This window comes from Lepidochelys kempii, chromosome 5 (assembly GCF_965140285.1).
Source record: "Lepidochelys kempii isolate rLepKem1 chromosome 5, rLepKem1.hap1, whole genome shotgun sequence".
Lineage (NCBI taxonomy): Eukaryota > Metazoa > Chordata > Testudines > Cheloniidae > Lepidochelys > Lepidochelys kempii.
The window spans coordinates 50,729,875-50,740,554 of NC_136384.1; the positions used below are offsets into that span (position 1 = coordinate 50,729,875).

General features: G+C 46.3%; 1 long non-coding RNA gene across 1 annotated transcript in view; it reads left to right on the top strand.

The window, feature by feature from the left end:
* The window catches only part of LOC140911389 (uncharacterized), a 96,694-nt gene extending 89,110 nt beyond the window's left edge, over nt 1-7,584 (top strand). Inside the window, exon 3 of the long non-coding RNA XR_012158932.1 lies at nt 4,458-7,584. This is a non-coding gene — a long non-coding RNA (uncharacterized LOC140911389). The remainder of the gene's footprint in view (nt 1-4,457) is intronic.
* The last annotated feature ends 3,096 nt before the right edge of the window (nt 7,585-10,680 follow it).

Consider the following 10,680-nt stretch of genomic DNA (forward strand, 5'->3'; position numbering starts at 1 on the left):
GAATATCGCTGGAGCACAGACACCATGGGCCCATATAAAACTTGCCGCCCCTGTGCACTTGAAGTGCTTGACTACACTGAAATTCAGGTAGCACCTGTAGATTACAAAGGAAACCGAGAAATTGAAAGAAGTTCCTAAAATGAACACATCCCTACTGTAACATGCCTCTACATCCATCCAGAGGAGTGATACTGTCTTACAGACTATTATACTAGCCCTCTAGTAGAAGCATCATCCTTGTCTTTCCCATAAAAGGAAGCACTGAAACTACCTTCTGCCAGAGAAGGTAAAGTCAAACAAAAACAAAGTACGTACAAAAATCCAAGCTAAATATTTATAAGCCATATAAGTGCATTATTAAATAGGATTCTGCTGCAAACAGCCTCAGTTCCCTTGTTTACTTGGCAATTGTCCTGTGCTGTTCTGTTCCCTCACTGCTTGACTGTCTCCTGCAGGTCAATCTACTGCAGTTGCTTAATTAAAATAGAAGTAGAGCATGTACATACACTACAGTACCGATATATTAAATCACTGCAAAATGTGAAAGCCATAATAATTCCATTACAGTACACATCAAGGCAGTGTCCTTCAAGAATGCTTTTCTTAAAACCTAGATGAAATTAAGGAAAGCACTGTAGTTACTAATGGCAGAATGAGATAAAACACAGTGAGCAGCCTTGGGGAAAAGTGGCAGATTGGCAGTAATGTAGGTAGGGCTAAGATTTAGTCACAGGTATTTCTGGTAAAAGTCATGGACAGGTCACGGGCGATAAATAAAAATTCACGGTTCATGACCTGTGCATGACTTTTACTATACATACCCATGACTAAATCTCTGCTTCTGGCGGGCCTCTACTCCAGCAGTGGGGGTTTACTGCCCCTATCAACTGCTGCTCTCAAGATGGCCTCTGGGGCTGCTGCTCTGGTTGCCTAGGGACTACTGCACCCCCGGGACCGCTGCTCGGGTGCTCCCCGGAGCCGGCCGCCCCCAGGACCACTGCTCGGGTGCTCCCCAGAGCCGGCCGCCCCCGGGACCACCTAAGCCGCAGTTGGTGTAGCTGGCCCTGGGCCCAAAGACCGCTTGAGCATAGGGTTGCCAACTTTGTAATCACACAAAACTGAACACCCTTGCCTTGCCCCTTCTCTGAGGCCACACCCAGCTCACTTCATCCCTCTTCCCTCTGTCGCTCCCTCTCCCCCACCCTCCGTCCCTCCCTCATTTGCACCAGGCTGGGGAGGGTCCCTTTTCGACTGGGTGTTCCAGTTGAAAAACCAGATACCTGGCCCTCCCTACTCTGGTCCCGGGGCCAGCTGCTCAGGTGGCCCTTGAGTCAGCTGCACCAGCCTCTGCAGAAGTTGCAGGAAGTCATGGAATCCATGACTTACGCGCCCTCCATGACAGAATCGGAGCCTTAACTATAGGTGTGTAACTCTGACTCACAGAATTTAAGGTCAGAAGGGACCATTGTGATCATCTAGTCTGACCTGCACAGTTCAGGCCACAGAATCTCATCCGCCCACTCCTATAATAGATTCCCTAGCCTCTGGCTGAGTTACTGCTTAGTAACAGGAAACTAAGTCAAAAGAGAAAGCCAGCTTCTATCGTGGTGTTTTAACACACACTGTATAAAACCCAGATTCAGGGGAAATTTTTTAAAGATATTGAAGCAAAAAATTTGAGAGCACAGACCCCAAATATAGGGTGCGGGAGGGGTTTTCCTTTTCCCCCTCTCTCTTTTTAATATAGTTCAAGCTTTGAAAAGAATTATTAATCCTCATTTCCACTTGCACCCAATGTTTAGTAGGCATTGCACAAAACACAGAAGCCATGTCCTTCTGCTCTGAAGAGCTTACATTCTAAACAGACATGGAAAGTGCACTATATTTTCCCTTGTGGAGACTTAGCTTCAAACACTGAATAGGTCACCAATGAAATAAGTTATGTGGTCTCAACGGTAGTCCAAAGTACTGTGATCACACACCAGATTACAAAGAACACCCCCAAAATACCAGACAGTTTGACCCAAGTGACAGTCTCTATTCAGCGATGGGTCTGTTGCCAGTGATGTGTAAACTGGAAACAGTCAGGAAACTCCAGCTAGGGATTTATCTTTCAAGTGTTACAGGTGAAAGAATTATTTCAAAGGAAAGAGCAGCCTGAGGGAGTCCTTTTTAGTGTTTTGTCTCCGACGTTTGTTCCAATTCTGTTAAACACTCAGTTGCATCCGATGAAGTGAGCTGTAGCTCACAAAAGCTTATGCTCAGATAAATTTGTTAGTCTTTAAGGTGCCACAAGTACTCCTTTTCTTTTTGCTAATACAGACTAACACGGCTGCTACTCTGAAACTCAGTACCTGTGACAGTCATGTAGGCATACCTTTCCCGCAGTTAGACAAATCAAATCCAGGTTCACAAAATATATGAGCCACTTCCCTGCTTCCTGCAAATACAACCAGAAGCTAAATCTGAATCTAGGACAGTGTCAAGATGCTGTCCTGAGAGAAAAGAAGCAAAACCCTGGCCCCAATGAAGTCAGTAGCGAGGCGTTTGCCATTGACTTCATTGGAGCCAGGATTTCACCCAAGGTCTCTGATAGAGTTTGTTTCCATTATGACAGGTTTCAGAATAACAGCCATGGTGGTCTGTATTCGCAAAAAGAAAAGGAGGTTTTGTGGCACCTTAGAGACTAACCAATTTATTTGAGCATAAGCTTTCGTGAGCTACAGCTCACTTCATCGGATGCATACTGTGGAAAGTGTAGAAGATCTTTTTATACACACAAAGCATGAAAAAATACCTCCCCCCACCCCACTCTCCTGCTGGTAATAGCTTATCTAAAGTGATCACTCTTCTTACAATGTGTATGATAATCAAGGTGGGCCACTTCCAGCACAAATCCAGGGTTTAACAAGAACGTCTGAGGAGGGGGGAAAACAAGGGGAAATAGGTTACACAAGAGATCCACTTCCTGGACACTACAGTGCTAACAAACGATGGTCACATAAACACCACCCTATACCGGAAACCTACTGACCACTATTCCTACCTACATGCCTCCAGCTTTCACCCTGACCACACCACACGATCCATTGTCTACAGCCAAGCTCTGTGATACAACCGCATTTGCTCCAACCCCTCAGACAGAGACAAACACCTATAAGATCTCTATCAAGCATTCCTACAACTATAATACCCACCTGCGGAAGTGAAGAAACAGATTGACAGAGCCAGAAGAGTTCCCAGAAGTCACCTACTACAGGACAGGCCTAACAAAGAAAATAACAGAACGCCACTAGCCGTCACCTTCAGCCCCAACTAAAACCCCTCCAACACATTATCAAGGATCTATAGCCTATCCTGAAGGATGACCCAACACTCTCACAAATCTTGGGAGACAGGCCAGTCCTTGCCTACAGACAGCCCCCCAACCTGAAGCAAATACTCACCTGCAACCACATACTACACAACAGAACCACTAACCCAGGAACCTATCCTTGCAACAAAGCCTGTTGCCTACTGTGCCCACATATCTATTCAGGGGACACCATCACAGGGCCTAATAACATCAGCCACACTATCAGCGGCTTGTTCACCTGCACATCCACCAATGTGATATATGCCATCATGTGCCAGCAATGCCCCTCTGCCGTGTACATTGGTCAAACTGGACAGTCTCTACGTAAAAGAATAAATGGACACAAATCAGATGTCAAGAATTATGACATTCATAAACCAGTCGGAGAACACTTCAATCTCTCTGGTCACGCGATTACATACATGAAAGTTGCGATATTACAACAAAAAAACTTCAAATCCAGACTCTAGTGAGAGACTGTTGAATTGGCATTCATTTGCAAATTGGATACAATTAACTTAGGCTTGAATAGAGACTGGGAGTGGCTAAGTCATTATGCAAGGTAACCTATTTCCCCTTGTTTTTTCCTACCCCCCTCACCTCCCTTCCTCAGATTTTCTTGTTAAACCCTGGATTTGTGCTGGAAATGGCCCACCTTGATCATCACACACATTGTAAGGAGAGTGATCACTTTAGATAAGCTATTACCAGCAGGAGAGTGGGGTGGGGGGAGGTATTTTTTCATGCTGTGTGTATATAAAAAGATCTTCTACACTTTCCACAGTATGCATCCGATGAAGTGAGCTGTAGCTCACGAAAGCTTATGCTCAGATAAATTGGTTAGTCTCTAAGGTGCCACAAATCCTCCTTTTCTTTTTCCATTATGAATACAGATTACAGTTACTATTTTCTTTTATACTCTTGGATGGTGGTCATGCTTTGCTTCCACATCCTCTGTGGATAATCTACCAGCAAGGTATAGGATGAACCTACAGCCACATGGAGGCTTTTATTGATGCTCAGAGGAGATAGCCTAATTTTATGACACAGGAAACAGAATTGCTGATGAAAAAGTCACTAATTTCTGATGCCTCTTTTACAGGATGGAGTACTAGAGTGAGCCCCTGCAAAAAAGCCACACATGCAACAAGATCTACCTAGTCTCTTAGCCACAATAAGGGAAGTATGGAAAAAAAGGATATTATACATGACAGATGAGACCTCTGGAGGCTGATGCAGAGAACGGTGGGGGAATACCAGAAACTGAAGGAGGGCCACCAGACATATCCTAAGGCTAATGGAGACTGTCCCAAAACAAATACCTCCTTTACAGTATGTCCACAAAAGTACCAAAATGCCACTAATGTGAAGAGATATCTACTCTCAGATCTACTGCTCCTCTTTTCTCGGCAAGTGGGATCTATAGTCAGATAGCCATTCCTTCAGGCCACACTGAGTGAAAAGGAAGTAAAAGTAACTTAAGGTTCATTTTGCCTGAAGTTAGCTCCTTGGCTAAAGCAATGAGGAGTGGAACCATGACTACCTCCACCCTGTCATCTTCATAGCATCATACACATACAGGATATAGGGGAATGCAGGACTGATCCATTCTTGAGTGCAGAGACTAGATTCTCTCTGTCCTCCCCATACTGTGCATCTGTATAAGGGCCAGGCAGAATCTGTGATTATGTATTGTGGTTTTAGCTCAAAGCAGATGCCTGGTTATTATTAAGTCAATTGTTTCTGGCAACAGAATCCCCAGGGCTTAAAAAAGCAACACTGCAATGCTAAGCATTTACAGTGACATTACGAAATATTTCATAGTGGTATCTACACATCATCCTCCCTCAACAGTGTAGGGTGAATAGCCAAATGCTATTGGGGGCCAGGCCAGAGTTCCTTTGCAGTCCTTGAAAATTGATGCAGCTTGTTGGGGCTGTTGGCAGCCAGCACAGATTACAGCAGCCATTTGGCTGCTCTAAATTACACTAGGGAGCTATCCCAACACACAGCTGAGCCCAAAACTATGGCACACAAAGTTGGATGCAAAGGTAGCTTTGAACTCTCACACTCAGCTTTCATGAGCACTGCTCTATGGCAGCTGAGGATGTAGCCCCATATCTATTTTTAACGTATCACAGTCCAGAAAGTTTCCATCTGAGTTGATGTGTGAATGAATTACTCACTTCTGTAGCATTTATACTTTCAGAGACTACGGACATTGTACGTGGTCTACGGACAAAGACTCCTTATTTTTAAGAGCTGCCAGTTGCCAATTGTTTCCCCTTCAGGAGTTCAGACTGTTAAGAATAGTTCAGGGCTAGAGTTAAACACAAGTTAGTTACAAAAAGGGAAAACTTTATTTAATGTATTTCATTAGCTTAACCGTGTTAGTGTGGGGCTGTAACTAGAACTGGTCAAAAAAAGGAAAAAGTGATTCACAGTAAACAGAGTGGCAGACTGGGTTCACTGTTATTTGATATGTTCTAATATTCATGGTTTGTGAGGAATGCTTGGGATTCATGAGTGTTTATGAATCCTAGATGTTTCATTGTTTAAGCATAAATGATTATTCATCTGAAGATTCAAACCAGAAGACACCGTGTTCATGACTGCATAGTCATTATTTGTTCATCTCCTTTTTCGAAAGGTTGTCATTAAGGCAGGGAGCAGAAACAATACCATGTGACTGAGGTGATCAATCACACTCCATAAAGAGCGAATGGTTGAATTAAATAATTCATGGGCTTTAACAAATCTGGGCCTCCTGCAAAGGCATTTGATTGGAGTCCACATCTGAAAAGCCCAAGATTCAGCGTGTGGCTTTCTCCTTCCACTTGTCCCCCATTACTTCTGCAATGCAAACTGCAGGGGGGTTAATGCTGCAGGGGCAAGAGAAGAACACTTCCAGAACTGAAATGACCTGAATTTGTGGAGAGATGGAGAATTCCTGTTATACAAGAAGGACCTGCAATGTACCCTAGCCAAAAATGAAAATGAAGGGTGAGACATCCTGTGTCTCCAAAGGCTCAAGCTACATTCCCTGTAGATCTCTCAGCTAGTACGAAGCAGTTTGTACTGCACACCATGTGGAACTGGAGCATAAAGTTGCAAACATTCTGGCACTGATGAGGGGCCACTGCAGCTGCTGGTTTGGCAGCATTGGCTGATCCAGACCTGTGACCAACCCACAGGCTAAACTTGATTAACAAGCTACTCAGCAAATACTTATCAATAACTCAAACGTTTGCAGAAATCAGGACAGATTCAAAAGTGATTTTTGAACAGAAAGCGTTAAATCATAGTGAATATTATGCACAACAAATTTGAGCAGCTCTCAGTATTTCATTGTGTTGTCTCTTTTAGAGACCACTGCTCTGTGACAGCAAGACTCATATTATTCCCATATGATCCCCATTCCCTTACAATTAATAAAATATAAGCAGAGGAAAGAGGCTTTATTCCAATCAGGCTAGCTGTATCCCAACTGTAGCTAGGCCAATGGCTACTGGATGGCATTCCAGCAATCTTATTATAATCACATACACTTCACATGACCTACTTTGAGCATGAGAACAACTTTCAGGAGCAAACCTTTCCATACACAGAAAAATGTTTTATCCAGCTAGTGGTTCACGTGGCAGTGGCACTCTGACTACTCAAAGGTCATATTTAAAAGCCCAAATCTCCAAGAAATGTAGAACCATAGACTTGCTGGATCAATCTACATGCAGGGAGTATCCGCTTCAGAGATATGATGAATCAGTAAAGAATATTTCAATACTTGCCATACTTCAGAGTCCTGCCATAGCAAAAAGTAACGTCTTCAGTTGAATGTAATTGGTTTTCAGGTGAGGGTAGAGAGTTCTGAAAAGAGACAATTAACAGGCTTGATGTTCTAAGAACGTGTGCCTCACAGCTTACATCTGGAAGGTTAGAGTCTCAGTTACAATAATAAGATAAGTAAACACGGCAATGGTGGTACTGTTACTATGAGCTGTACGAGAACAACCATTCAATTACAGGTTAGGCTTTAAGAACATTATGAAAATATTTGATGTTACTGCAGGTAACAAAACAGAACAGCACAGCTAGATCAGAAAGCCATTGGTACTTCTATAGCTTTTTTGAAATACAGAATACACACGTTTCCAAAAGGAACATGCTAACCTTAGGTTTGCCACTTTTAAACATAAACCAGTGTAACATAGGGAAATCCATCTTGGATTGTGGTGAAAACCTCAAGCTCTGCTGTCAGGATTTATGAAGTCGGCAAGATTCCTTGTATGGGTTTTGCTCATTGGTTATTATGCTGCCTATTACTTTATTGTAATATGCCACCACATTAGGCGGGGATTCACTTTTGCATTACTAGTTCTTTCTCAGCTAAAATACAGTACTCATCCTTCTCTCAAAAGGATCTATGAAGCCTGTAGAATTGCCAAACAAGGATGCTTGGTAAGTTTCCCCATGTTTCCTTTCCCTCCTCACATTAAAAAAAAAAAACAATTAAAAATTATGTAGTGATTCTTGGCAGTAATGGTGAGGCCAAACTCCAAGTTGAGTGTGAGGAGAATAATTGTTTGTGTTCCAAATTTCAAATCTGCCACGCCATTAATCATCACAGTGCATTGGGCTCAGTGGAATTCCAGTTTGTGGTGGGGTAGAAAGGGGAGATACTTCTATGCCTCTTAAAAGCTTAGATTTAGTTCCTTTCATGCCAAAAGCTCCCCAATAGCTTTTCAGGAATCTATCCCCCATATTTCCCAAAGGGAAAACGGGACATCATGTGGAGTTAGCTCAAGGGCTGCCCTGCCTCAGCCCGAGCTGCTCACCGAGCCCCTCCACTCCCCAGCTGGCCCAAGCCTCTTGCCTGAGCCCTGCCTTCAGCGCGGGACTGGCATCGCTACTTGCCCTGCCCAACCCCCACGTGGGGCTGGCATTGTAACCCCCACCACACACACACTTATCTGCACCGCACTTTTGCCAAAAAAATCTGACTGGCTGGGATAGGGCTTAAAAAAGGGACTGTCACGGCCACAATGGGATGGATGGTCACCTTAGACCTCCACCACCACTCACATACCACACTGTATTTTTATGTAACAGTACATGGCAATCAAAGAATCAGAAATGCTGGCCTGGAAAGGACCTCGATAGTCATCTAAGTTTCTTGGCCCCGCTCCCCAGCAGCTGGGCCCCAGTACAGAGCAGAGGGGATGGGCTGCTGCCGCATCCCCAACAGGGGCACTGGAACAATTTGTATAGTGAGGATCAGGGCCGGCTCCGGGCACCAGCTTTCCAAGCAGGTGCTTGGGGTGGCAGTGAGAATGGAGCAGCAGTCCATGTCCCGCAGTGGCAATTTGGTGGCAGCTCTGGGCGGCAAAATTGGTAGAGCCGCTCCTAGTGAGGATGCTGAGTGCCCTTGAATCAAACTCTAAACCCTATATATAATGGAAACCACTTCAAGCCTTGCGGTGTGGCAGCACCCCCAGCACCCCTAGTTCCTACACCTGCGCTCCCGAGCTGGGCTCTCTCTCAGGCAGACGCTGTGCTGCACAGAGGCAGGGACGCAGAGTGGCCACCCTCAGCCGGTGTCAGAAGTGGCTCCGTTCTGCCCCCTCCATTCCCTGCCCAGGGCCCAGCTGCCAGGGAAAGGAACTGAGTGAGCTGGAAACATGTTGGGAGGGAGGAGGACAGAAACACCCCCGCCCCAGCCCCCACCGGTAGGCCAAGCAGAGCAAGCCCCGCAAAGGCAGCACAGTGCTTGCAGCAGTCGAGGGGGAGGGAGGAGTAGGGAGAACACGTATAGCCACCTCTGCCTACACATTCAGACAGACATTATAAAGGGCACAAGAGCAAGCTCTTAAAAACTGCCAGGTCTCCTGAACTCCCCCTCATTAGATGTGTTTCCTGGGGAATCTTACCTACCAATTCTCCTACTAATGTTACACGTTAAGATGGCAGTGGAAGAATAATATTAAATTTCATTGTAAATTTCCCTGTAGCTTCAATGACCCAAAATGAAATCTGGCTAGCATACCAGAGCTAGTGTCACTATTGCTGTGAAAGATAGTGGATCACTAAAAAAGTTTCTAAGTCAGCATTTCATTTACTTTTCACCTAAATGATGGTACCTACCACAAACAGAGCACCACTATAGGTGTGGGTTATTCATTCCTATCACCTACCGAATCCATCACTACTTACTAGGCTGTCTGTGAAAGTCTCTGATTAGAGTACTGATTAGACCAACCTTAACTTAGGACATGTGTTTGGACTACAGCTCAAAATAGCCTATCCACACCATGCAGTGAAACATGGCTCATGAACAGCTGCTGAGCCAAATGGAGATTTATTGTATTAGCCAATTGTCTATAGGACAAGATTTACCAAACTTGGGCCACAGGCATGTCAGTAGAGGATTTATTTATCTAGGCAGTGCCAGGTTTACAATGGTACCAGTGGCTCCATGGAGCCGGGCCCACGCTCAGAAGGAACCCCAGCCCGCTCCGCTTGCGCTGTGCCCCAAGACCCTGCTGGCTCCCCCCACCACCACTTGTTCTTCTTGACCTGCCCACCAGCCGGCCAACGGCTCCTCTCTGCCCCCTTTCGCCTGCTCCTTTCTGCCCCCTGGCCGGACCCCCCCCCACCCCATGTACCTCTGGCTCTGGGCAGTCTCTGCTTCTTACCTCCTGTGGGGCCCCACCTGTCTCCCTGGAGCTGAGCTGCCTGGGACTGGTGCAGAAGTCTGGCCAGTCTCAGCCAGTTGGGTGTGGGGAGACATGTGGGGGGCTTGGCTGGGCCCCTCCAAGCAAGTGGGTCCTGAGGGAGCCCAGCTGGAGCAGACCCTGGTCTGGCTGATTGTGCCACTCCTGAGGGGCTGGAACAATTCCCGACCCTGGGACCAGCCCTGGCTGCACTGCTGGTTCAGCCTGGCAGACAGTGTCACCTCCCAGCCAGGCCTGTGAGTGCAGCTGGGAGGCAGGAGGTGGGTCTCTGGGAGGCCTGGGGGTGCTGGGCTGTGAGGGGGCAAGGAAGATGTGTGTGTTGGGGCACCAGGGAGTAGGGGTTCTGTGTGGGGCGCTGGGCAGTTGTGGTGGGGCTGTGGGCAGGGGGGTGCTGGACAGGGGTGGTGTTGTTCAGGGTGCTGTGCATTTGTGGAAGGGATCGGGGGGCGTGCTGGGCATAGTGGGTCTGGGGGGGCTCTGACCATAGGGAGCCGGGGGAGTGTTGAGTGGTGGGGGGCTGTGTGGTGCGGCATGAGCTTGCCCCTGAGGCAGGCCACTGTGCATCTGGCAACTGCTGCTTTGTAAATAGTGCCC